The sequence below is a fragment of the Canis lupus genome, chromosome 4 (genome assembly GCF_003254725.2).
Source record: "Canis lupus dingo isolate Sandy chromosome 4, ASM325472v2, whole genome shotgun sequence".
Lineage (NCBI taxonomy): Eukaryota > Metazoa > Chordata > Mammalia > Carnivora > Canidae > Canis > Canis lupus.
Genome location: NC_064246.1, coordinates 41022048 through 41047559, shown reverse-complemented (window position 1 = coordinate 41047559; position 25512 = coordinate 41022048). Strand labels below are relative to the sequence as shown.

The following is a 25512-nucleotide window of genomic DNA, read 5'->3' as shown; positions in this document are numbered from 1 at the left end:
GTTTTCCCATGTTACAGATGAGAAGACTGAGCCTCCAGGAAGGGATGAAGTGGCTTGCAGAGAGCACCCAGCCAACATGTGAAGCAGTGGGGATCTAAATTCCAGAAGCTGGTTCTCATTTCCCTGGAAACGGAAGCTTCCATTTACCTATCACCAAATTCATGGATTATATGCCCATTTACCTTCCTTTTGAGACAATATTGCGTATTTCAAATGTTTATTTCTTTTGAGATAAGAATTTCAACCCTCTTTGAGATTTTTTTTTTCAGTCTGCTTTTACGGTCTCTTTCTAGGTTACTAGAAACTTTCTAGTTTCTAGTTTAGTTTGCTCACTTTTCAACAGTTCAGGAATTCTTTTTTTTTTATTTTCATTTTTTTTTTAAGGTCGACTCAAGAAGAGATGCTTCTACCTTACCTTCACATTTCTAGATGTATCAAGGTGATGAGGCTTTATATGATTCATCAGAATGATCCCCTTGGTGTATTCTTGCCTTCTTTTCCTTTTGTTTCAGTTTGCTGATATTTATGCACTCCATGTGTTTGTTAAACAAGTTGGCCCCAACCCCACTTCTATCCTAACGGAGGGAAGTGAGAGTACTTTCCGGGGAAGGAAGACAAGGTGTGATAGGTATGTCACAGATGAACTTGGCATCATGCACTTTTTTTGTGACACAGAAATTGCAGAGTATTTGGCAATTATCTTTTTAATTTTTTGCTTGCCAAAAAATAGAACTGGCTTTTTTTCATCATAAAATATTAAAGACTCCTTGAGTAATAGATGAGTCTGAGGAAAACCCCCCAAATCACTGACAGTTTCAATCATCTCCAACCAATGTACACATGTTGGGTTATTTCTACTCCATTTCATTTTATTTTTAGAAGTTTTGGATTCTACTATATGTACAGTTTTGTTCCTGATTTTTCTTCACTTAATATTATATGATAAGCATTTTATGTGTTTTTTTGTTTTTATTAATACAGCTTTATAAATATATTGTTGTAAAGCTTTATTTATTTATTTATTTATTTATAGTATATTTTTTTATTGGAGTTCGATTTGCCAACATATAGTGTAACACTCAGTGCTCCTCCTGTCAAGTGCCCCCCTCAGTACCCGTCACCCTGTTGTAAATCTTTATAATAGTATTTTAAGTGACTACTGTTGACGATTTAAGTTGTCTCAACTTTTAAACAAGTATGAATAATTAAAGTTTTATGATTTTTTTAAAGGATTGTTTTCCTAAATAGAAGCTCAGAAATAGAATTACTGGGTCAAAGGTCTGGAATCTTGAATACTCTTAAAAAACTTTGGTTATATATTGCAATATAATATAATACAATATAATATAATATAATATAATATTTATTTATTTATATGCATAATATACAATACATATGATAAATATATATTTATTTATGTACATAAATTTACACATCTAGGCAGAAGTGAGTATCCAGTGTCCAGATTACCCATCCTCATCAGCATGCGGTCTTACATACTTTTAACCTTTAAAATTGGTGGTGATTTGATGACAAAGAATTGACATCTTCCTATTTGAATTTGCATTTCTTTGATTTCTATTGAAGTTGAATTCCCTCTCTCCTTATAGTTTTAAAACAAATGTTCTTTTTTTTTAGTTCTTTGTAATTTTTGGTTGAAAATTTGTTTTTTCAAATTTTAGATCTTGCCATTTTCATTTTAACCTTTTTGCCCCTTTTTCTTTTTAATCTGCAGGTAACTTACATTAGTTTTTCCTTTTTCCTCAAATGCACCTTGGCTTCCATGGCTCTTGTTTTCCAGAGGCTGGGTGGAGTTCCCTTCATGCCCTGAGAGTGAATGTTTGCACTGATTGTTCTAAGCCTACTGGTGTGTGGTTTGGGTGCAGTGACTGAGGCTGGTTTTGACTCTTCCCAGAACCACCAACCTCCAGGAGACTCCACCCTTTTGCCTTTGGCTTCCCACTTCTGAGCTAGGTGCTTATCTGTGACAAAACCTTATGACAAATGCCACAGCACATCAGAGTCCTTGCTCAGGAACTTCATAAAAGACTCTTTGACCATTCAGTTCTCTCAAATGATGGTCGTAGATGCATGGCGTCACCACCCCTTTCAGAAACTATGGTGTAGAAAGGCTTTAGCACATTGGAGAAAGCACCTGCCATTGACCTTTGTGCTTGGGAAATATAAATATTTTTCTTCCTTCTCCTTCTCCTTTCCTCCCTGTTCCTCTCCTTCCTTTGGTGAATCTTGATTTACTCTCTCAGGCTACTGGCAATGGCGTGGAGCTGACTTCTGCTCAAGTGGTCACTGGGCAACATCACTCCCAAATTGGGCACTCTATTTATGGAGCCCAGGCAGGGAACACTGAAAGCCACAGAAACCATGGAAATCATCTCTAGTTGTCCTACTGTTTACCTACTCAATAACTCCAATCACCTGTTGATTAACAGTGACCTGGGACTATAGTATCTTAATATAGGACATAGATGACTCATGGTCTTTTGGCTTTAAAAGACCTGACCGGTTTCTTTTTCCTCAAACCTGGTCCTGCTGGCGGGATTGTTCCCTATAGCAACTCCACTCAGCATGCAATCTTGGGTCTCCTAGTGTTTATATTCTCTCTAATGCCTCCTCACCTTTAACTCTACCTAAATGCTCATTGATCTTTTAGTTTATTTATTTCATCTAATCATATGAACTGGAGGATACCTGACTGTTTTTGATCTTTCAAAATAGTAATTTCATATCGTTGAACTTAATATTTTTTAGAAATTATACAAGGGATACAGAAGCATAAGAAGATTAGAAAACAGAAGAAACTATAAAGAAAGGAAATATGCAGATATTATCATTGGTAAGATTTTGTTGTATAATCTTCTGATTATTTCCATGTGGTGCAAGCACATATACTTACAAATAGAGATTTGGCAGACATAGAATCTAACTACTTATATAAAATGTTGTAATGTAATTAGCAATATATCATGAGTGTCTTTCCATGTCAATACATGAACGTCTTTGCTATCATTTTTAATAGCTGTATTGTATTCCATTGTGTGGCTGCACCAGAGATAGCCAGTAATCAAGAAGGTGAAGTGTAGGGCCCTGGGGGTAGAAGAAGGATCGAAAGCATGATCAGATGGGTAAGGGGCCAAGGTATGGGGTTATGATGCCAAGCCTGGAAAGGCTTTTAAGATGCTTTATATTGCAAGAGGCCCTGAAAGGAATGGAGGGACAAGAAAGGGCCTGTGGCTCTGGAGAGGGGCCACTGAAAGGCTTATAAAAGGTTAGGAGGCATATTCATGTATTCATTCACTCAACAAATGCTTTTTTAAAATATTTTATTTATTTATTCATGAGAGACACAGAGAAACAGGAAGAGACATAGGCAGAGGGAGAAGCAGGCTCCCCAGTGGGGAGTCCGATGAAGGACTAGATCCCAGGACCCCAGGATCATCCCTGAGTCAAAGGCAGATGCTCAACCACTGAGCCACCCAGGCATCCCAATAAATGCTTATTGAGCTTCCACTATGTGCCAGACATTCTCCACTGTGGTGTGGGGGCACCACAGTGAAGGAGATCCAAACAGCTTTGCTCTCAAGGAGTTTGTATTGTTGTCAGAGGAGATAGACCATAAACAAAGAAAATTATTGCATACTGATAAAAGTATTGGGAAGGAAAATGAACAAAGAGATGAAGCATAAAGAGGTACTGGAGGTATAGCATCCCCGAGAAGGGGTATTTGAGCTGAGACCTGAATGAGTCAGAGGAGGAAAGTTGTAAAGAGAAGAACCAGTAAGTACAGTGGCCAAGTGGAGTTAAGTGGACACAACCCCAGATTTGAAACATTTCATTCATTCATTTAACCTGGTTGAGTTCCTTCTCTGTTGCAGATCAGAACAGAGACATCAAATATTACTTCTCCCTCGAGGGAGAGAGATGTCCATTCATTTCATTTATGTACTCATTCTTTCATTGATTCAACCAATTCTGAGTACTTATTATGTGCCAGACATTAGATGTTGAAAAGTAAACAAAGATGAATAAGAATTAGTTCCTTTCCTCCAGTATATTTGTGGTTGAAAGCAAGGAAGGTGAGAGGAAGCAGCCAGAGAGAAGAAAAAAGTGGCCACCTTGGGGTCCTGCAGCTGGTAAGCCTTAGGGATGGTACTAGAAGGAGGTGCCATGAGTCTCTCACCAAGGTTTTGTCTATTGTGTTGTTCTGTGGCCCCTACCCTCTGTGTCAGTCTTCTATCAATTCAAGATTTATACACACAGCCTCCCCCAGTCCATACCTGGAAAAAGCATATATATCATCGCAGACTCTAAGATGAAGTCTATAAATGGTTCTGGTTGCAGTTCTCTCATGTTCACTGGATATCATAAAAATGGCTCAGTGCAAATAGGGAGCCAGTGCCTTTAACAGCCCGATGTTAATGACTACATTTGGAAAGCAGCAGAAGTGTATCTGGGTACCCCCAAATAGCAAACTGGAAGTCCTTGTTGGGTTGGCTGCAACTACAATGGGACCATGTGGTGTGGGGTCCTGTTCATACTTGGGGTGACCAAAGAGAGCTACCAGGGAGTGTGTAATTGGCCAACGGAAGGTTCCAGATGTGAATAAAAAGTGCTTCAGGACATATATCCTCTCTTGCTATTGTGGCATTGTGAAAAGATGCTTGATCCGGACCATCTCAACTTGAGTCTGAACCTTACTTCTGCCTCTTTGCTGCCCAGGTGACCTTGGACATTTCCTGGTCTCTTTTGGAGACTCTGTTTTGTTATTTGTAGAATAGGCATGTGGCAGACACCTAGTTGCCCACCAAATAGCTATTACTCCATTTTCCTTGCTAGAAAGGGTGGCAATGTGTGGCAATGTGCTTACTACGGAGGGATGCATTATATTTGGTCTAAGACAATGATTGGCTGAGGAGTTGGCATGTAACCAAGTTCAGGACAATAGGAAGTCTGGCTGGAGGTTTACATCAAACATTTTCCTTCCTTTCTTTTTTGTCTTGAATTCCTCTGTGCAAAGATATGATAGTTGTAGCTGAAGCAATCATCTTACAACCATGAGATGATGAGCCCATAAATAAAAGTTCATGCGCTGGTGTGGACAGGTGAAGCACAGAACACTTCCGATGACAATGCTGAACTGTTGCACCAAACTTGGGACTCCTTGTTATAGGAGATAATTAAGTCTTGGTTGGACTTGGGTATTCTGTTATTTGCACCTGAAGCATCCCTAACATGAGGGATCGTGATAGCCACTTTCTAGAGCTCACAAGGCAATTAAATGACACATTGCACATCCTGTGCTAGGTATATTTTTGTCACTTTCTGCCCTGATCCTCATAGGATGTGATGTGATCTCATACTGGAGATCTCATACAGGCTGGAGAAAGCCACATTGGAAGAAAGCAACATCTTGGTTGGTGGAGAGTGACCAAGTTACGGCCTCCAGAAATATGAGGAGGGGCACAACATAGTAAAACACAATTCAAAATAATTGTTAACATGTGCAATAATCTGCCCTGTCTGATCCTGTGTCTTTAACAGAACCTCTGCCACACTGATGAATAAGGCAGAGGGGTTCTTTTCATAGAGGTTACCCCAAGTATGGAGGATGATTAAATTGTTCTCGTTACTCATTCTAACATCCAGTGCATCCAAGGTGGTTAGTCTAAGTCAATTAGCACGATTTCACCCACCTTGCTGGTATTGCTTCAGAACTGGCCATGTGGCCTCCATGAGATGTATGGGGAATCTGCTGTGGGCTTTCAAGAAGAGTTTCTTCTCTCCTAAGCGAGAGCCAGAGAAGACCAGGTTCTCCTACTCTCCCCTTATGTGGTGGTGTCTGGTGGAGAGACTGAAACCACCGTGGCCATGTTACTACCAGGCTGAGGGTGAGGCGCGGGGAGGATGGCTGGAATGAGCCAGCTTTGATGGCAGTCTTGAGCTGCTGAGTTAGCCAGTTGCAGAGCCTGCCCTGCACCTGGACTTTCTAATACATGAGCTAAATATTTACTTATGGTTTATGAGTTGGGGTTTTGGGGTTTTGTTGCTGAAAGCATTCTGCTTGATACTCTGAGTTTACTTAAGAGATTTCAGTTTACACAAAGAAAACCCAGATGTACATCCAGTTTTACAGAAGCAAGCTCTTGCAGGAAGTGAGGTAGGGCTTCGGTGAGGAAGGCAGCGCCACACCGATTGTTATGAGTTGGCCAGGGGGCACCCCTGTGCTGTTGCTGGACGAGAAAGTTCAGTTCTGTTGAAGCCATGGATTGGTAAAAGAGTTAATGTATTCCTCCTGTATTAGTCAGGGCTCTCCAGAGGGAGACGTATTTATTTTAAGGAAGACAATTGTGGCTCACACAACTGTGGAGGCTGGCAAGTGCAAAATGCTCAGAGATAAACACATCTAGGGAGGTTTCTTCTACCCTCCTCAGAAACATTGCCGGGAAGGTTTCTAGAGAAGGGAAAATGGGTCCCAAATGGCTGAGTCATTTGACATATGACAAGCAAATGGTCAGGGCTTGCTGGGGAGAGAGCCCACATTGCTCCGGCTCATCTTCACGACGAGTGTCACTACTGACACACTCTCCCCAGCCCAGCCTGCTGGGTTTGCAAGGCTGCTCTGGATGCTCTATGGACCTTCACTCCAAAGCCACAGAACCCGGCTACAGATGAACCGGATCCTTAGCTGGGCCAGGGCCGCGCCCCAGACTGAAAACGGAGCCGCGTTCCAGCCTCTGTCCTGCTTGGCTGACATGATTCCGCCTTCGCCCCCAAGTCTGGCCTGGCCCCTGGTTGGAGCTGGAGCTGGGAAGAGAAGTGGAGGAATGTCCTGGGGAGGGTCACCAGTCAGGCCACTTGGAAAAGCCAGGATTGCTCTCCCCATTTTATGGACAGTTTACTGAAGACGGCAGGCCAGAAGAGACATGACCATAATAGAGGCCCTGGCCTGTAAACTTCTCAAGGTGGCCTTTCCCGTCTTTGCCACTGTGACATCTGTCTGGGTAGTTCAGGCTCTTCTTTTGCTCTTGGGTGGCATTGCCAAGTCATTGTACAGAAAAAAGGCAAAGAAAGGATGGCTTGTGGACTCTACGCAAATTGGGCCCGTATACAGCCACCAAGAAGGCAGATGTCCTTCCTTTCAGAGTTGATAGCTATTGACTGAAACTAAATCCTGGGCAGGCCAAGTGCCAGGCACCTAGGAGGCAGCAGGACACAGGGCAGATGTGAACCTTGCCTTCACTGGGTCCACAGTCTGGGTCTGGTTTCCGTCTGATCCCAGCCAAGCTGACCCTGGGCTCTGGTACTGTGGACGCAGGGCTCTGGAGTCCCATGTCGCTTGACCTAATGTCTGGAGTTCCTGGTCCTAAGGGAGGGCCACCCAGGGAAGGGCAGGGCAGAAGAAAGAGGACGAGTGGGCAGTTCACTAACCAGAACAGGCAGGGATGCAGTGACCAGGAGCTTTTGTAAAAGGAGGGGGCAAAGGGGAGGAGGGATGTATATTTATAAAGAAAGAGTCTGACTAACTTTGTGGAGAGAGAAGGGAAAAAAAAAGCCCGAGTCCCCGCAGTAACCTGTTTGCAGGAGCTGCCCAATTTAGCAGAAAATCACACACACTGGTCCTGGCACGGGCTTGGGGAAGGTATTTCCTCCCCAGCTCGGGTCAAGTTTCATTCATAGGTACTGTCTAAAATTAGACCCTCTGCTTTCATTTTGGTCCAAACTCCCTGCCTAGCGTAATATTTGGGAGAAACAGGCACTCCATTAAAAGTGCCTTCCTCCCAGCAGCCCTTGGCCTGGGAAGGGCTGGGCCCTGTCCTCGGCTGGCGGCCGCTGCGGCTCATAAACCCAGGTCTAAATTCAAAGCATCCGCTCTGACTGGTGACCTCTGGCTCTCAGGCAAACTCATGCCTCTTCCTCCAACTCATATCCAAGGCTTGGCCAGGTTACTGGGAGGGACCCATTTCAGGCCTTTGACCTTGTGTCTGACAGTGCCGCCTCAGAGAGGGGAGACAGCCTAGGAAGAGGTGCTTGTCAACCCCAGGCCACGCAATGGGGCCTCTTGCTGGGGCTTAGCCTGCCATCTTCCTCTCTTCTGGACTGAGGGAGCCTGCCAGCTGGGTCTTTCAGTCTCAAACAAAAATAGTTTTACTGGTTTTTTTTTTTTTTTTCCAAATTAATATACCATGAAGAAAGGACTCGGTGAGATGGGGAATCAACACCATGTTTGGACTGATTAGTTCATTTAATAAATGTTTACTGAGCAACTTGTATTTGTTGTCATTCAGTCATAAGTAACAGAGATGAGAAGGCCCCCGTGGGCAGTCCTGGCCTCCAAGAGCTGAATGCACGCCAGGGATGGGCTGGAGTCACAGCCTGAGCCTGGGCCTGGGGAACCCAGGAAGTGCTTTCTCCTTAACTCTCACCTCTACTTCTCTCCCAGAAGCAGCCTCCAGTCCTCTCTCCTGGTCGAGGCACAGAATGTGGCTCCTCCTACACGTTCAGCTTCAGCCATCTGCACAGAGACCATTCCTTTTTCTGGATTCCAATTTCAAAGTCCCAGGGAAGGTTTCTAATTGGCTTTGCTTGTGTCAGGTGTCTGCCCCTCAGCCAATCAACAGCAGCCAGGGGAAGGCCCAACTTATCAGCCTGGCGGATTCTGTTGGCACTGTGTGTATGACACGAAGTAAAGACATTCCCAGAAATAGACAATTTTAACACTATGCAGTTGCTACTTTGCAAGCGGCCTGTGGTAATGCACTAAAGGATCTTAACCCAGGCATGGCAGAGTAAGGAGGGCTTCCTTGGAAGAGGTAATTTCTAAGTTAGGTAAGTGGCATTTAGCCAGGACCTGAGAAGGAAGAGTGTAGAATGCTGTTCAAAAGAATTCCAGGCAAAGACCTTGAGGCAAGACCCAGGTCTACCAGGATAGGAATCCTGCCACTCACTGGCTGTGCTCGTCGTGGGCAAGTTGTGTCGCTCTCTGAGCCTGTTTCCTCCTCTGTGAAAGGAATACCAGCATTTTCCTCCCAGAGTTATGAGGATTAAATGAGGCTCTGAGTGCAGTAGTGTGTGTCAGTTGGATCCATTCACCCTGGGCAGGTGGTATTCCTGCATCTCATCCCTTTTCTTCTTTAGTCTCAACTCAGGTGTCACTGGGAAATCAGAGGAGCCATCCCTGACCAACTTTCAGAACAAACTCCCCTTTTAGCTCCCGATGGTTATCTGGTTTCCCTGCTAGTCCTTTTCTTAATTTGCAATCATTTGGTTTGTCTTCTTGTTTTTTTTTTTTTTTGTTTGTTTGTTTTTAAATTGAAATATACTTGACCTGTAACATTGTCCAAACTTAAGGTGTACCACATATTGCCTTGATACATTTATGTATTGTGGTATGTTTGCCATGGTAGTGATAATTAGCACCACTCTCACGTTACATAATTATTTCTTTTAAGTGTTTGGAGAAATTAAGATTTAGTCTTTTAGCAAGTTTGTTGGCTGTAATACAATATTAGTTATATTCAGTATACTGTACATTAGGTTTCTAGGGCTTATGCACTACTTATTGCAAGTTTGTGCCCTTCCCCTCCCAAATTCTGCTTCCTTGGACAGATTTGGCAATAGCTTTGTAAGTGATGTGGACACAATTGCCTACAATAATGAAAACTTACAGGAATTTTTTTATTTTTCATTTTCGCCTTAGGCATACTTAGTCTTTGCCTATTGTCTTCTTTTCTTAAAAAAGGATTTTATTTATTTATTAATGAGAGACATAGAGAGAGAGGCAGAGACTCAGGCAGAGGAAGAAGCAGGCTCCCTGCGGGAAACCCAACGCGGGACTCGATCCCGGGACTCCAGGATCACACCCTGAGCCAAAGGCAGACACTCAACCACTGAGCCACCCAGACATCCCTACTTATTGTTTTCTTGATTCTAGTCTGGTTTTGTCTGAAACTGAAAGACCTATGAAGGTGAGGAGCATGTCTATCTTGTTCTTTGCACTACCTTCATGACATCCAGGGTGCCCAGACCCCAAGAGTGCTTAATCAGTGTCTGCTGAATCAATAAATTCAAGAAGGGAGACAAGCAGGTGGGAATTCTTGGTGGCTTCCTGTGGGAGGAGTGAATTTTCTTGAACAATCTCTGCCTGAAAGGCAGTGTCCAGTCTCCCTCAGCCAAGTTACTGCTCTCTTAACAGCTACTTGAGTCCTGAACCCCCTGATAAGAACCACTTTGAACCCAGTTCAAAGGCTTTGGTGCTTGGGGCCCTCATCTAGACCTAGAGTATCTGGAAAACTAAGATGGAATTCCAACCATCCTATTCTCTGAAATTCCTCCTACTGGGCCTTTTAAGTTGGGAAGGGTAAGGGGCTTGAGCCTGGGGGCCTCCCTATCACTCTAGTCCTGGAAGAGATTTCTCCACAGGGCCTGAGCAGAGGCTCCTCACCCTCATCCTCTCTCATTCCCTGGTAATGAGCTCCATCCTACAGAGGAGCAAAGAGAGAGAAGAGAGTAAGGCCTGGCCCAGGTGGGCATACAACAACACTGGGGTCATGTCTTGGCATCAGCCGTAGCATAAAGGCTGACCCCCACCTCCCACTACCCATCATTTACTCCCTCTCACCTCGGCCACTCTCTCTCACTGATGATCTGCAACTTTCTAGAACCATTTCCTCTATCTCCTCTCTTGTCTTAGTTTGGCTCCCTCACTACAGACTTTGAAGTGAGGATATGAGTACACATAGTTTGTTTGGAGGGTGATTCCAGAAAGTACTGGCAAGGAAAATGGGATCATGAGACAGGCAAGGGCAGGAGGTCAATGTAGGCAACTGATGTCCCAACTCTGCAAGATGGTATAGAACACCTGCCCCAGGCCACCAGAGGGGCAGGAGCTACTGGTTGAGGGGTCCCACAGCAGGTGTTGACTCCCTAATACTCTGGCCTGTCCAGTTTGTAGGAAACCTTCAGATTTATAGGAGCTTCCAAGTTGGTGTCCTTCGGGTCAATGTGCAAGGAAATGATGAGTGCTGAGGGCATATGTGCAGGGGCATCTGCCTCTCTGCTGATCACCCCAGCCCTCCAAGTGACCATTGCAACCACCCCCAGGGCTCCTACTGATTGTTCACTCCTCTCTTACCCCGAGGACCCCCTCACTGATCCCTGATGGCTGACTTTTCACAGGTCCATCAATGCCTGATGAGTTGCCTACCCTAACCTCCCTCAAGACCCTTTGTGTTCTCATTTAACCTTCCGTTGACCCCATTCCATTTGCTCAACTCTGCCCATTGCCCCCTGTATGGGAGTTTGGGGATATGAGCAGGATTGGCTACATGTCCTCACTGAAGCAAGAGGAGGAGGGTGGATCCACTTCCTGAACATCTCCTCCTGGGATCCTCTATGACTGACCAAGTGAGTCACATTCTCTGCCTCCCTCCACCTGGCCCTTCCCTGTCTCTCAGAGCAGGGCCAGCTCCCACTCTGGCCCTGCCTGCTTTCTTCACTTTTCCCATTGAGAGATGGATCTGTGAGGCCAAGGTGGCTCAAGGAACAGTGGGGTTCAGCCTGGATGATCCAGGGCCCTAGAGCTGGGCTCAATAGTCTATCCCCTTCCTCTCCCTCCTGGGGGCACAGACTCAGGTTTTCTCTGTGGTTGTCCAGTGGGACCCTAGACAAGGCAGGGAGAACATGGACACAGCTCCATTTGGGACACTGTAGCTGCAGCCCTGTTCTGAGGAAAGCTTGACAAAGCAGAGGCTCAGAGAAGGTAAATTACTCACCCAAGGCCACAGAGTCAGCCAGTATCTGACTCCAAAACCCAGCATTCTAACTCCCAGGTTTACTGAGTGTGTGCCAGCACTGCACCATTCCCCGTGAGAGGTGCAAAGAGGGGTAACCCACCGGCCGCCCCACAGAGCCTGAGGCTGAGCTGGGAAATGAGGCTGGCCTCTGCCCACTGACTTTGCTGCCTGGACATTTGTGCCGGCCACCACCCTGGCCTTCCTGTTTCCACTCCTGCCCTCTGTGATCCACTTGCCACAGAGCAGCCAGCGGAAGCTTAATAAAAATAATTGTGATCATGTTACTCCCTTGTCTGCAACCTTCCAACAGCTTCCCATAGCCCTGAGAATGAAATTGGAACTTTCCACAAAGGCCTGCAAGGCTTCCCTTGGCCTGGCTCCTACCTCCCTCTCTAAGCTCATCTCCTGGACTCTACGCCTCACACACTGCTCCACCACTTGGGTCCCCTGGTCGTCCCCAGATACCCCAGGTTCCTCTGCAGTAGCAGGGCTCTCTGCTTGGAGCTTATCCTACCTGTAGTCAGGAACAGCCTGTCTCCATCCTTTGGTCTGAAATATCTCCCATCTTACCACAACGTACCATATCACTTGCTTTGGTTTTTCACCACCTAATGTATTTTCTCATTGACTCAATGCTTTACTTGTTTATTTTTAATCCCGCACGAGAACATGGGGTCTGTGAGGGCAGGGACTTGTCCATCTGCCCCACGGCTGCATTTCTAGTGCCTACGAGTATTTGACACATGGTGGTGGCTCTAGTTACATGACATCATCTATGTAGTGTTTATATAGATGTTTATATATTCTATGCTGTTATATGTTGTTGTATATGTTTTATATATACATACATATGTGTGTGTGTATATATATACATATATGTATATATATATATATTATTTTTTTTTTAATGACAGACTCTTCATGTCCAGAAGCTTTAACATAGTGCTTAGAGTATGGTCTGCCATTCTGGGTAGCACTGAATGATGTGGGGAGGTGCACACACACTTGCATGTCCAAGTGCACGCGCATGCACGCACACACGCACACATACAGCTCCATGAGAGTGCTAAGGGCCTGCCCCAATAGCTATAGCTTCCCCTGAGTTTCAGATCCAGGGATGATGCAGTGGAACTTGGGTCCCAGATCATCACTGTCACTGCCGTGCCTGGTTCCACAGAACTACTCAGGTAGCACCTCTCCAGCTGCCCTCTTTGCCCTTCTGGTTTGTCTTCTTATGTGAGAATAAGATGTGTGTCCTTGGCCTTGAAGACAAATCTGGCTGCCTGGTTAGTTGCCTCAATGGTCATGAAACCCATTAACCTTTTTCTAAGTGTCTTTCTGGACATCGTCCTGAGTTTCTGTTTCTGTCTCTGGCTTCTCTCTTTGAGCCTGTCCATTCAAAATTCACCCAGATTTTGGAAAATTGCTTTCCTGACCCATCGGTATTTGTCCTACCCCAGGGTCCATCCCTCTTTCCTACAGCAGGACATTCCCACATGTCTAATCTGCTAAGGCACAAAATAATGCCATGCTGGCCACAAGGCCCACTAGACAAGAGATAGTAAGTAAGGCTTTGACATGCTATGTTCTGCACAACTGCCCAGGGTTGCTGTGGGTCCACCAAGCCTTGCTCTTCTAAGATTTCCTCACCACTATGAGATCTAGACATGATTCTTTCTTTAATTGCTCATTCATAGGCAAACTACTAGATCCTTCTCTCTTTCTCTCTCTCTGTCTCTCTCTTACACACACACACACACACACACACACACACACATACATACACCATGCCTTTACCAGATATTCATTGTCCGAGACAATCCTGTCTTTTCCAAGGAGGTCAAATTTCAAATACATACATACAGTGATCAGAAAGATGACATCACTGAGTACAATGGGCCAATTGTAGGATGATAAGTGGTAATCTACAGCCTCTTTTGGGAGATGCAGGGGAGTGGGAACAATGGCAGGCTGGTCAGCACATGACCAAGGGAGCCCACCACACAGCTCCAGCCAAGCACTGCTGTGTGGAATGGGGCTTATTGTGGTCACATCTTCTCATGTGGCTTCAAAGGAAGCCAGAAAACCATTTTATCTTCTGAAAAATCTGAATTCTTTCATTAAAGAATGTAGATACACCCAAATTTAAACACTATATAGGTATAATCTAACATGTTTGCCAGCACTGAGTCTAAGACTTCTGTATGTAATCTATAAGAAATAAATGGAAGTGTGTGTGTGTGTGTGTGTGTGTGTGTGTGTGTGTGTGTTGGGGGATGGTGGAACTCTTCCTTCAGTTACAAATAGAACATAGTTTTCTATACAATTACACTAAATGATAATACCCCCTTACTTTATCCCCAACCACTTCTCTATTATTAGATATTTATATTATTTCAAAATAGATTCTTACTACCATAAATAGCACTATGCTAAACTTCCCTAAAGTTGGTTCTTTATATATTCACCCATCCTTGTACATGTATCTGTCACAGACCTGGATCATAAAGATCTGTTTCTAAGACTGACCTCCTTGGAAATAAAGAACATCTTATTTTTCTCTGTATGCCAATTTCCTGGTGCTCTGCCGGGATCATAGAAGGTATTCAGCAAATGTTGCATGAAGAAATGGTATCAGGAAAGAAGGAAAATCAGCTTTACAATGCCGTCAGAAGATAATTTCAAGTGAATTCATAAAGTTAGTCATTGACATGAAAGCACACTTTATCAGGAAGATGTAGACACATTTCTCTGCTAATGTCACACTACACCCACTAAGTCAGTCCTTCTCTCCTGGATTCCTCCCAATCCCATCTATACCCTAGAGTTTATATCATGAGACACAGAGCACAGTTGAGATTTCCCTGGAGTAGTTATTATGATTAAGTTCACAAACCTGAGGTTTGTCCTTTATTTTTCAACTTACATGAAAACAAGGTGAAATTCTCAAACGATAAATGGGCAGGAAGCCCAAGATCTGCCTCTTGGGCAGCATCCTCCCCTTGAATTGCCCAAGATCTCTAGGGATTTGTATAAAATCCCAAATTAAAAGCCAGCCAATTTGGAATGGATCCAGCCCTTGCAGGACTCTGAAAGTAAGGACCCCCTTACATTTTCACCCTTGGCACTTGCTTTCCTCACAATAGTACTCACTTGGAAAGCAAGAAGCCATTCCCAGGTGCAGTCCCAGCTTATGTAAGGAGGGACTTACTGTCTCCCAGGCTGTGATCTGTCATAGATGCATATGCAGTTTCCTGGATCTCTAGAAGTCTCCCTCTTTGGGCATCTTGTTCTTGTGTTTGAATGTTAAAGCCCAAGGGAAAGGAAATAATTAGTGACTAGCCTCTGTGGCTTCTCCACTTAATCCTCTCTGGTATGAAGAAAAGACAAGGATGTTTCCTTCCGGTCCAGGTGGAAGGGGAAACCCCAACATTAGGAACAAAGGAGTGGCGTTTTCTCTCTTATGATGGACTTACTACTGACTATGAGATTTGCGGGGGGCGGGGGGGGGTGCAGTGATGAAAAGGTTCTGGAATTAGATGGTGGTGATGGTTGCACAACATTGTGAATATCCTCAAAACCATTCAATTGCCCACTTTAAAGGGGTGGATTTTATGATATGTGAATTGTATTTCAATTAAAAAAGTTTTTAAAACCTGAGTTATTTGCCTCCACCCCTCTGCCAGCTCTTTTCTGCCAGCCCCAGGACTTAGCCTTTCTCTCACTCCTGAGCTGCAGCTCCCTGACTCTAGACCCTGGGCTGGAGGCTCCCTGCACAGAGGAGTTGGCCAAGGGCTGGCTCAGGAGCCCCGGGACCACTCATGCCAAAGGATAGATTTATGGCCTGGAGGCTCCCAGGGTAAAAATGAGTGTGGGCCGGAGCCAGTAGGCAGAGGTTACTGCATGGGTAACCAGGAACTGGAAGTGAGAATGTTTTCTTTCCTAACTCCGGCGGGAAAAAGGAATGGTATAATCTCAAATGAAGAAGAATCAAGAATCTTGTTTTCTGAATCATAGCTGATCAAGATAACTGAAATAATTTTAAATAGCAGAATAAAACTTACTCTTTTTATAAGTGGGATCCTTCTAGATTTATATTTATTGAAAAAAATCATCGTTTAGAATAGTTTTGGCTTTGTTATCCCTTTATTTTTTTTATTTTTATTTTTTTCTTAATACATTTTTATTTATTTATGATAGTCACACAGAGAGAGAGAGGCAGAGACACAGGCAGAGGGAGAAGCAGGCTCCATGCACCGGGAGCCCGACATGGGATTCGATCCTGGGTCTCCAGGATCGTGCCCTGGGCCAAAGGCAGGCACCAAACCGCTGCGCCACCCAGGGATCCCTGTTATCCCTTTAAACTGAGCTCCTCAAATCTCCTGGGATCAGATATCTCACTGGCCCATGTTCACAGAGAAATCTGTCTGCCTTACCTTTTCTGTGGAGTCTGTAGGTAGAATGGGAGGTCTTATTCTACAGCTGGGCAGGATTCTTTTTTTGTGTTCTTTCGTTAGGAGAGAAGATGGAACAATCCCTTGAAGAGAAATTATCTAAGTCTTCAAATGATCAATACTGTTAACTGTGAAGGCATTTTGAGAACATTTTATCCTCAACATAGTACATTTCCTAGAGCATTTGTGAACATCATTTACTCAGTGTAAAAGTTTGGGATAGGTCTCTTTAAAGGTAAGAAGCCCAACTCAAATTGGCTTAGCTGAAAAGAAGTTTATTAGTTCATGTATACAAAAATGGTTAGGACTTCAGGAATGGCTTGATCCAGGGCATTAGAAAGATCATTAAGCTCCAGTTTCTTTTTTCTTCATTCCTCGGCTCTGCCAAAAAAAAACAAAAACAAACAAAAAAAAACAACCAAAACAAAACAAAACAAAAACAAAAACAAAAAAAACCAAAAACAAAAAACCATCAAACCAATAAATAAACCAAAACAACACATCTAGTTGCAAAGGTCTTGCTGTAACTCATTGATTCTGGCTGGATCACATACTCATCCCTGAACTAATTACCATGGCCAGGGGAATACAGTGATGGAACTGCCTAGGCCCGTATCCCATGTCTATTTTGGGAGTTGAGATGGAACCTCATATTCACCATGTGAATAGGATAGTTCTTTAGTGTGGGAAACAGGATAGTTCTTTGGAGAGAAACATGTATTAGGAAAGGGAGAATGGACATTGGGTGGTATGACCAACAAGGTGACCACAATACCCGTGGCAGTATATTATGTGAATTAAAAGCTTAGGTTCCTCTCTGGGATAAATCTCAGCCCTGCCATTATTAGCTATGTGATCTTCTGAAGCTCACATTTTGCATTTGAAGACCAGTGATAATACTAATACCTTGCTCCTAGAATAACCAGAATTAAATGAAATAATCCACGTAGAACAGTTAGCACAGTGCCTGAACTAGTCAGTACTCTTTACACGATACCAACTACTGCTATTATGCATTAGTTTGCATCCAGATAGATTTTTTAAAAAGATTTTATTTATTTATTCATGAGAGACACAGAGAGAGGCAGAGACACAGGCAGAGGGAGAAGCAGGCTCCATGCAGGGAGCCCGATGTGGGACTCGATCCTGGGACTCCAGGATCACACCCCGAGCCAAAGGCAGACACTCAACTGCTGAGCCACCCAGGCGTCCCCAGAGAGATTTTTAAGTCACTATTGAAAGTGTTTTTCAAAGATGAACCTCAAAAACAAAGTAACTTATTATCTTTTTTTTTTTTTTTAAATGAAAGACCCAGGAATGAGTACTTACATGGAAAACGATAACAGAAAACAGAGAAGTGATTATCAGGAGGGTCAGAGGGGTGGTTTTGAGGGAAGGGAGGGTATATGATATGAAAGGGACACCAAGTTTTCTTGCTGTTGGACCTGGCCTGTGACTCTACGGATGTGTGCTTTAAACTGCACAAATGCCAAAGCTGGCTACCGTTGTCTCTTTCTTCTGGAACCACAAGCACATCACATTTCCCAGCCTCCCTTGCAGTGAACTTAGCCATGAAACTGAATTCTGGCTGATGGAACATGGGTAGAAGTACAGTATACCACTTCTAGCCCTAGCCTGTCAAGCCACACTCTCCTTTCATCTGCTGTCTGAGTATTGATTCCCAAGGTAAGTATGGAAGTCTGTGATGAAGATGGTGGAGATGCCATCATTCTGGATCCCTGAGTCACCCCCCTGGAGCAGAGGCTTCCCTATCGGGCACCCCATTGCTGCTCAGGAGTACCAGTTTTGACTGGTTATTTTGAGTGAAGCCATTGACATGTTGGCTTTTGCCTACCTTAACAGAGTACATAATGTTTTATATACTTCTCAGTATGTAGAATAGAGCTGACAATAAAAAAAAAAGTAAAGAAGAGAAGAAAAAAGAAACGAAGGCTAGTTGGAGGGAGACGAGGATCTCCCAGATTCAAAGTGTTTCCAACTCTTACTTCTGAAGGGGGTTGCAGCTTCAGGGGTGGAAGCTAGAAGCTGCTTTCCTATGTTTTCCTGATCTTTGTGAAGACTCTGTCATGTAGGTAGAAGCTCTGTAATTTTCCTTCCTGAATTGCTTCCGGACAGTATGGGGTTGAAAGGGGAGGAAAAAGAACTGGAATGATAATAACAATGGCAAAAGATGTTACTTATTGAGTGTTTACTCCAGCCAGATACCCTGCTCAGCCCCAAAGACCAGGTCTCAGAGAGATATCTTTGCTTCTCTTTAAGAGATGCAGTCACCAAGGACCTAAGTCACACAGTTAAGGACTCCAGCACTGAGCTCCTTACATGCCTGCCAGGCTGACAAGTAAGGCAGAGTCAGCACAAAGGAGGCATCTGATGACCTGTGACATCTGCCCGGAAGTGGATATGGTGGTGGGGAGGGTGGGGTGAGACCAAGACACAGCCCTGAGATCATTCCTTGGCCTCCCACTCACCCTAACAGGAAAGGCATCTGAGCCGGGAGGGGTGCTTCTATGGGAGCAGAGCTGGACCCCTCTGTCCCTATCTCATTCTTTTAGCTCTGTCTTGAGCTGAATCTGCTATTTCTCCCTCCTTATCACCTTCACCCAGGCAGTTCCCATCTACCTCAGCCCTCAGAAGAGTCTTTTTTTATAACTTCTTGATCATTTTGCTTAAAAAAAAAAAAAAAAAGATTTGAGGTCCACCGTCTCTTCACCTGCTAATTCCTCCCTCTGCCAGAGAAGAGGTCCCAGAACTGCCTGAGGTCCTACCCAAGATCTTGAAGCAAACCAGTCACCCCCAAGAGAACTTTCCATATCCAGAGCCCAGAAAAGGGGATGCAGTCAGCAGAGGTGGCGTTCACAGCCATCCGTGTATATAGAGACACACCTGCCTTTGATCACACAGCACTTTCCTGGTTCCTTTTTCTGTCACTTCATCAAGGAATGGGTCCCTTTCTCAGACTGGGGAGATATACCTGCGGCTCTGTCCAGATACCAAAGGCTGTTTTATTCACTTGAAACTTGGTAATAGGGAGGAGGTGGGCAAGTTTATTATACTGAGGAAAACATAACATTGTAATGTGGTCTCCTTCAGACTTCGTCCAGGAGACATCACAGTCAGGATGGAGAATCTAGTCCCAAACTCTGCTCTGAAGGATGTTGCAGGAGTGGGTGGGGAGGTATCGGCAACAAGGCTTGGCTCTACAATGAAAGGGTGTTGCTTCCATGTGAGTTCCACCCATCTCAGGACACTCTGGGGAGAATATGCTGTACTTTAGCACTGGCGAAGGAGAAGGAAGCCAAAGGCACACCATAGGACAGAGTGATTTTTTTTTTCCCCTAGAAAAGATATTTCTGACAAGAAAGGCCAGCACTAAAATTCTATCATCTTCCAACCTCACTCATCACAAATGGTGACAACCACAGACATTTCCCGCCGGCAGCCCCTTGGGAGGAGTCCAGTGGGAAGCACTTCTCCCAGAATTTAAAAGCATGAACTCTGAAGATACAGAGATATGTCTTCAAATCCAGAATCTACTACTTCTTAGCTGTGTGACCCAAGACATGTAATCTGACCCCTCTGCGTCTCAAATATTCCCCCAAAGTTGCGAGGACCAACACTATTAGGGTATGGAATGACTAGTGCAGGGTTGACACTTAGTAAGCACTCCATAAATGGTGGATGCTATTGTTTTGCTGGCTGGTTGGTCTTGAGAAGCAGGGGAAGGGGAGGGGGAAACAAGGGAGGAGTTCCTCTCTTTCGCCCATGTTTCAGAGCCCATGCTGTCCTCTGAATCACCTACCAGTGGAGTGTGCTGGTCCAGCTGCTGTGAACATCTGGCCTGAGCAACGGTGGCTAGAAGATTTGTCTTTATAAACACTCTAGAAAAAGAGTCCGCTGGTCTACAGAATAAGAGACTGGGAGCTAGGCGAAGTGGCAAAGCCCAGAAATGTGGAAGCAGGGAGTGGGCAACTCCTCCAGGACCTGGATGCCAGATAGCCCCAGGAGAAAGGTCAACAAAGCTATGAGCGCTAGAGATGTGGAAGGAGAGTGCTAGATGGGGTCCACAGGTAGGAACTGAGGGCCAGCATGTGACCCCTTTCCCGGCTCCACCTCCACCAGGGAATACTCCTCTTGTTGCCACCGTCCAGGGTCATCTCACCACCAGGGTGCCTCCACATTGAGAATAGATAGATCCCTGGCTGAGGATGAACTTATGTTGACTAAGTCCCTGAGGTTGATGCACAAAACATGAAGGTACAATGAGAACCAGCACTGTTGCTCAGAGGGCTCAGGCCAGATGCTCACAGCTTCCCCTTCCTGCTCCTTTCCTCCCTCTTCTGCTGCTGCTTCCCTCTTCCCTCCATCTCCTCTTCTCCCTCATGCATACATCTAGTACACCCGGGGAAGAGGTTCAAACAGCACAGAAGGGTATATCCTCCAAAGAAATCTCCCTCTCGTCTCTAACTTCCAGGGCTCAGTTTACCTGCTGGCTACATAGTGTGCTATTGTATGAATGCACTGTAACTTACTCAGTAAAACCAGAATTGATGAACATTTATGGTGCTGCCACTCCCAGTGTCTACAAATAATGCAGAAAATACTCTTACAATGATAATAGTAATAATAACAGTGGTTAACATTTGCTGGGCTCTTAACAAGTGCTGGACACCATTTCATATACTTTTCTGTATTAATTTAATCTTAAAAGTAAATCTAGATGGCAGTTGCTTTTGTCATTTTATGGATGAGGAAACCAAGGCACAGAGAGATTAAATCCCTCGCCTGCTTCTATGCACACATGAGTAATTATATCTATAGAATAAATTCCTAAAAATATTTTTAAAATTTTGATAGGTTTTAGCAAGTTGTCCTTCTAAGACATGTACCAGTTTATACTTTCATCAGCTTTGTATAAAAAATGCTTGCTTCCTTCATATATTTCAGAAAGCAAGAAAAAGAGTGTAAGACAGGAGAAAGCTTGTATCTTATTTAATCTGCATTCCTTTTATTATGAGTGAAATTGAGCACCTTTTTGTATGTTCAGAGTCATTCAATAAATTTTTTTCAGGAACCATTCAAATCCTTTGCTCATCTTTTCTATTAGTGTTGATTTTCCCCTTACTACTTTATAAGAACTCTTTATATAGTAATATAAACCTAGAGTCTTTTAAATTATATTTAAAAATATATCATCGAATGTATCACACACAAAGAAAATTACAGATAACATCTATCCAGTATAAAGAAGAATGAGAAGATGAATATCCAGGTAGTATCCACTCAACTTAAGAAATAGATCATTTCCAGTAACTTCAAAGCACCCTGTGATTTCTTCTCCAATTGCATTTCCCTGTCAACCCTCACACCCACACTCCAGGAAACAATTACCCTGAATTTTGTGCCTATCATTTATTTTCTCTTCTTTGCCATTTTAATATATATATATATATATATATATATATATATATATATATATATTTTTTTTTTTTTTTTTTTAGGGCACCTGGGTGGCTCAGTTGGTTAAGCATCTGCCTTTGGCTCAGATCATGATCCCAGGGTCCTGGGATAGAGACCAGACATCAGGCTCCCTGCTCAGTGGGGAGCCTTTTTCTCCCTCTCCCTCTGCCACTCCCCCTGCTTATGCTCTCTCTCTCTCTGTCAAATAAATAAATAATAAGATCTTTTTAAAAAAGAAGTAATAAAAGATATATTGTTTATTTTTGCCTGACTTTGAGCTTCATATAAATCGAATTATGCTGTGTATTTTTTTGTGACTTTCTTCTTTCATTTCTATTGTGATTTTGAGTGGCATCCATGTTCATGCACAGAAGCCGTCGTTCATTAATTACAAATGCTATTGAGTGTTTACGGTTATGCGATTTATATGTGAAAAGTAAAACCCATCAGCAGTTTATGAGAATTTTCATGACTACGTTCTCACTAACATTTGGCATTGTTAGGCCTCATGGGGGTATGATGGTATTTCATTAGGATTGTAATTGGCATTTTGAGATTATTGGAGTTGAGCATATTTTCATATTTCACGGGCCATTGGTGTTTCTTCTTCTCTGAAGAGATTATGACTTTTATCCACTTCCTATTGTGCAACTTGTCTTCTCCTTATTGATTCTTTGGTGTTCTTTATATATTCCAGATATTATTCTTTTGTCAGTTATATGTGTTGCAAATACATTCAATTTGTGATTTACTTTTTCATTTTCTTTATGGTAACATTTTATGAACAGATGTTCTTAATTTTAACATACTCAAATTTATTAATATTTAATGATTTTTACTTTTTGCATCTTGTTTGAGGAATCCTTCCTTTCTCTGAAGTCATAATTGTATTCTCCTACATTTTTTTTACATTTAAGACTCTAACCCACTTGAAATTGATTTTTATGATGTTATAAAATAGGAATCCAATTTAATTCTTTTGCCATATGAATAGGTGATAGTTCCAGTACCAATGCCCATCTTTTACCACCTATCTTCAATGCCACTCTGGCATAAACCCAGTGTCCTTATTTGCATGAGTCTCATTCTGGGCTTTCTATTCTTTTATATTGGTCTGTTATTTTGACCTATTCTGTACCTATGATACTTTCTTACTGGTCATTGTTGTTCAGCCCTGAGTTTTCTTGGTAGGAAGATTTTAAACTACTAATTTTATTTCTTTTGTGGTCATTAGGCTACTTTGTTTTCTATTTTATTCATGAATCAGTTTTAATGAACTATATTTTCGAAGAATTTGTCCTTTTGTCTAGGTTTTCAAATAAACTGGAAATTTTTTTACAATATCTTTGTATTATCTATTTAATATAGTCTGTGTTTATGTCTTAATATTATTTATTATGTCATTTTTTTTAGACTGGTGTAACTAAAGATTTGCCCATTAGTCTTTTTTTTAAACAGGGATACATACATATTTGTTGACATAGAAGAATGTTCACAAAATAATATTAGAAAAACAGTTACAGGCCAATTATGTATATAGTATGGTCCCATTTTTGTAAAAAGTACAATATATGTGTACATAGAATGTATGCATTTAGATGTAACTCCATAAAAACAATTTGTAAGATACTGGAATGTTAATGTGGCTATCTTTTTTTTTTTTGCCTAGTAGCCTTTTCAAGGAGAAAACTTTTGGCCTTACTGATCCTTTTTATTATATGTTTTATTTTTCAATAATTTCTTTTCTTAATATTATATCTATTTTTTTAATGGGGAGGGTTGTGCTATTGGATGTTTTAGCTTATCAATGTTGTGGAAATTTTATTATGACTTTTCTTTAAGCATTTAAAATTTTGAATATATCGCTGTTTCTTACATCAATGAGTTATTTAGAAATTTATTTTAACTTTCCAGTTGGTTGCTCCAGAAATTTTAACATGCATATTGAACTAAATAAGGTAGAAAGTTAATATCTCAGCCTTCCTACTGAACAATAAAATAATTTTCAAATGCTATAATTCCAATCACCTCCTCCTAAAGTGTTATTTTCATCATTTTTTTCTGTTCTATTTCATTTTTCTGCCAAACTAGATATATAGTGTTTCATAAAAATGTATGTTTAGATTTAGCCCATATTTACCTTTCTGCTTGTTTTCCATTCCTGCTCACATTTCAAATTTTTCTTCTGAGATAATTATTTGGATAAAATCCTTTGGAACTCTCTTGATGGTAATCTCTCCTACTTCTTGTGTCTGAAAATGTAGGAATTTTTTTTTTTTGTTCTAAGTGTTCATATTTAGAATGGATCGTTGATTATGGTATATAATTCGTATCAGCTGATTGTAGTATATAGATCAATATCACTTTAAAAATCTAATCAATATTTTCTGCCTATGAATATAACCTTACTGAGTTATAATTAACATTATAAAGCGCACAAATGGTCTCACGTATAATGCTAAATGGAAGTGTTAAAAATCAACATCCTTGGGTTTTTCCTGATCTTAGGGAGAAAATACTTAGTACTTCTGGATTAAGTATGATGTTAGCTATGGGTTTTAAGATAAATGTTCTTTATCAAGGCACCTAGGTGGCTCAGTCAGTTAAGCTTTTGCTCTTGATTTCAGCTCAGGTCAAGATCTTAGTGTCACGAGATCAAGCTCCATGTTGATCTCCACGCTGGGCATGGAGCCTGCTTAAGATTCTCTCTCATGGGCAGGGCATCTGGGGGGCTCAGTTGGCTAAGCAGCTGCCTTCAGCTCAGGTCATGATCTCTGGGTCCTGAGATCAAACCCTGCGTTGGTTCCCTGCTCAGTGGAGAATCTGCTTGTCCTTTATCTCCCTCCTCCTTTGTTCATGCTGTGTCTCTAATAAGTAAATAAAATCTTTAAAAAAATGATTTTCTCTTTCTCTCTGTCCTTTCCCCTAACCTTCCCCCCGCCCCACATGTACGTGCTCTCTTTTTCTAATAAACAAACATTCTTTACGAGATTGAGGAATTCCCTTCTATTCTTAGTTTGCTGAGAGTTTGCTTTGTTTTGTTTTCAATCAGGAGTAAATGTTGGATTTTTGCCAAATTCCTTTTACGTCTCTATTGAGAAGATCACATGGTTTTTCTTCATAGTTTTTACTATGGTAAACGACATTGATTACTTTTTGATATTAAATCAATCTATGTTCCTAGAGTTAAAACCCATTCCATCATGATGAATTATCTTTTCTATATATTGTTGAATTTGATATGTGAAAATCTTCAGAATTTTTGCATCTATGTTCATGATGGATATTGGTCTACAGTTCCTTTATATTGTTATTTATTAACCTGGTTTTGGTATTAGGGTACTGCTGGCCTTGTAGAGTAAATTGGAAAATACTCCCTTCCCTTCAATTTTCTGGAAGTGTTTGTGTATGACAGATACTATTTCTTTCTGAAATGTTCAGTAATGCTTACCAAGGAAGCTAACTGGAGTCTGGAGTTTTGTTTTTAGGATGATCTTTAAAGATTTATTTTCTTTAAGAGTTTTAGGGATATAATCTGTGATGATGTCCTTCTCTTGTTTCTGATATTGGCGATTTGCATAATCTCTTCCCTTTTCCCAGTTAAACTAGAAAATTTTCAATGTTACTGATATTTCAAGGAGCCAGCTTTTGGTTTCACTGATTTTTCTATTGTTTTTCTGTTTTATATTTCATTGAATGGTATAATGTTTTTTTTTTTATTATTTCTATAATTCTGCTTTCTTTGGGTTTAATTTGTTCTTTTTTTTTTC

At 42.3% G+C, this 25512-nt stretch overlaps 1 long non-coding RNA gene across 1 annotated transcript; it reads left to right on the top strand.

The window, feature by feature from the left end:
* Window positions 1–159: 159 nt before the first annotated feature.
* Window positions 160–16456, top strand: LOC125754970 (uncharacterized). Its single transcript, XR_007410238.1, has 3 exons — window positions 160–439; window positions 2770–2854; window positions 16328–16456. It is a non-coding gene; the product is annotated as an uncharacterized LOC125754970 (long non-coding RNA).
* Window positions 16457–25512: the final 9056 nt, after the last annotated feature.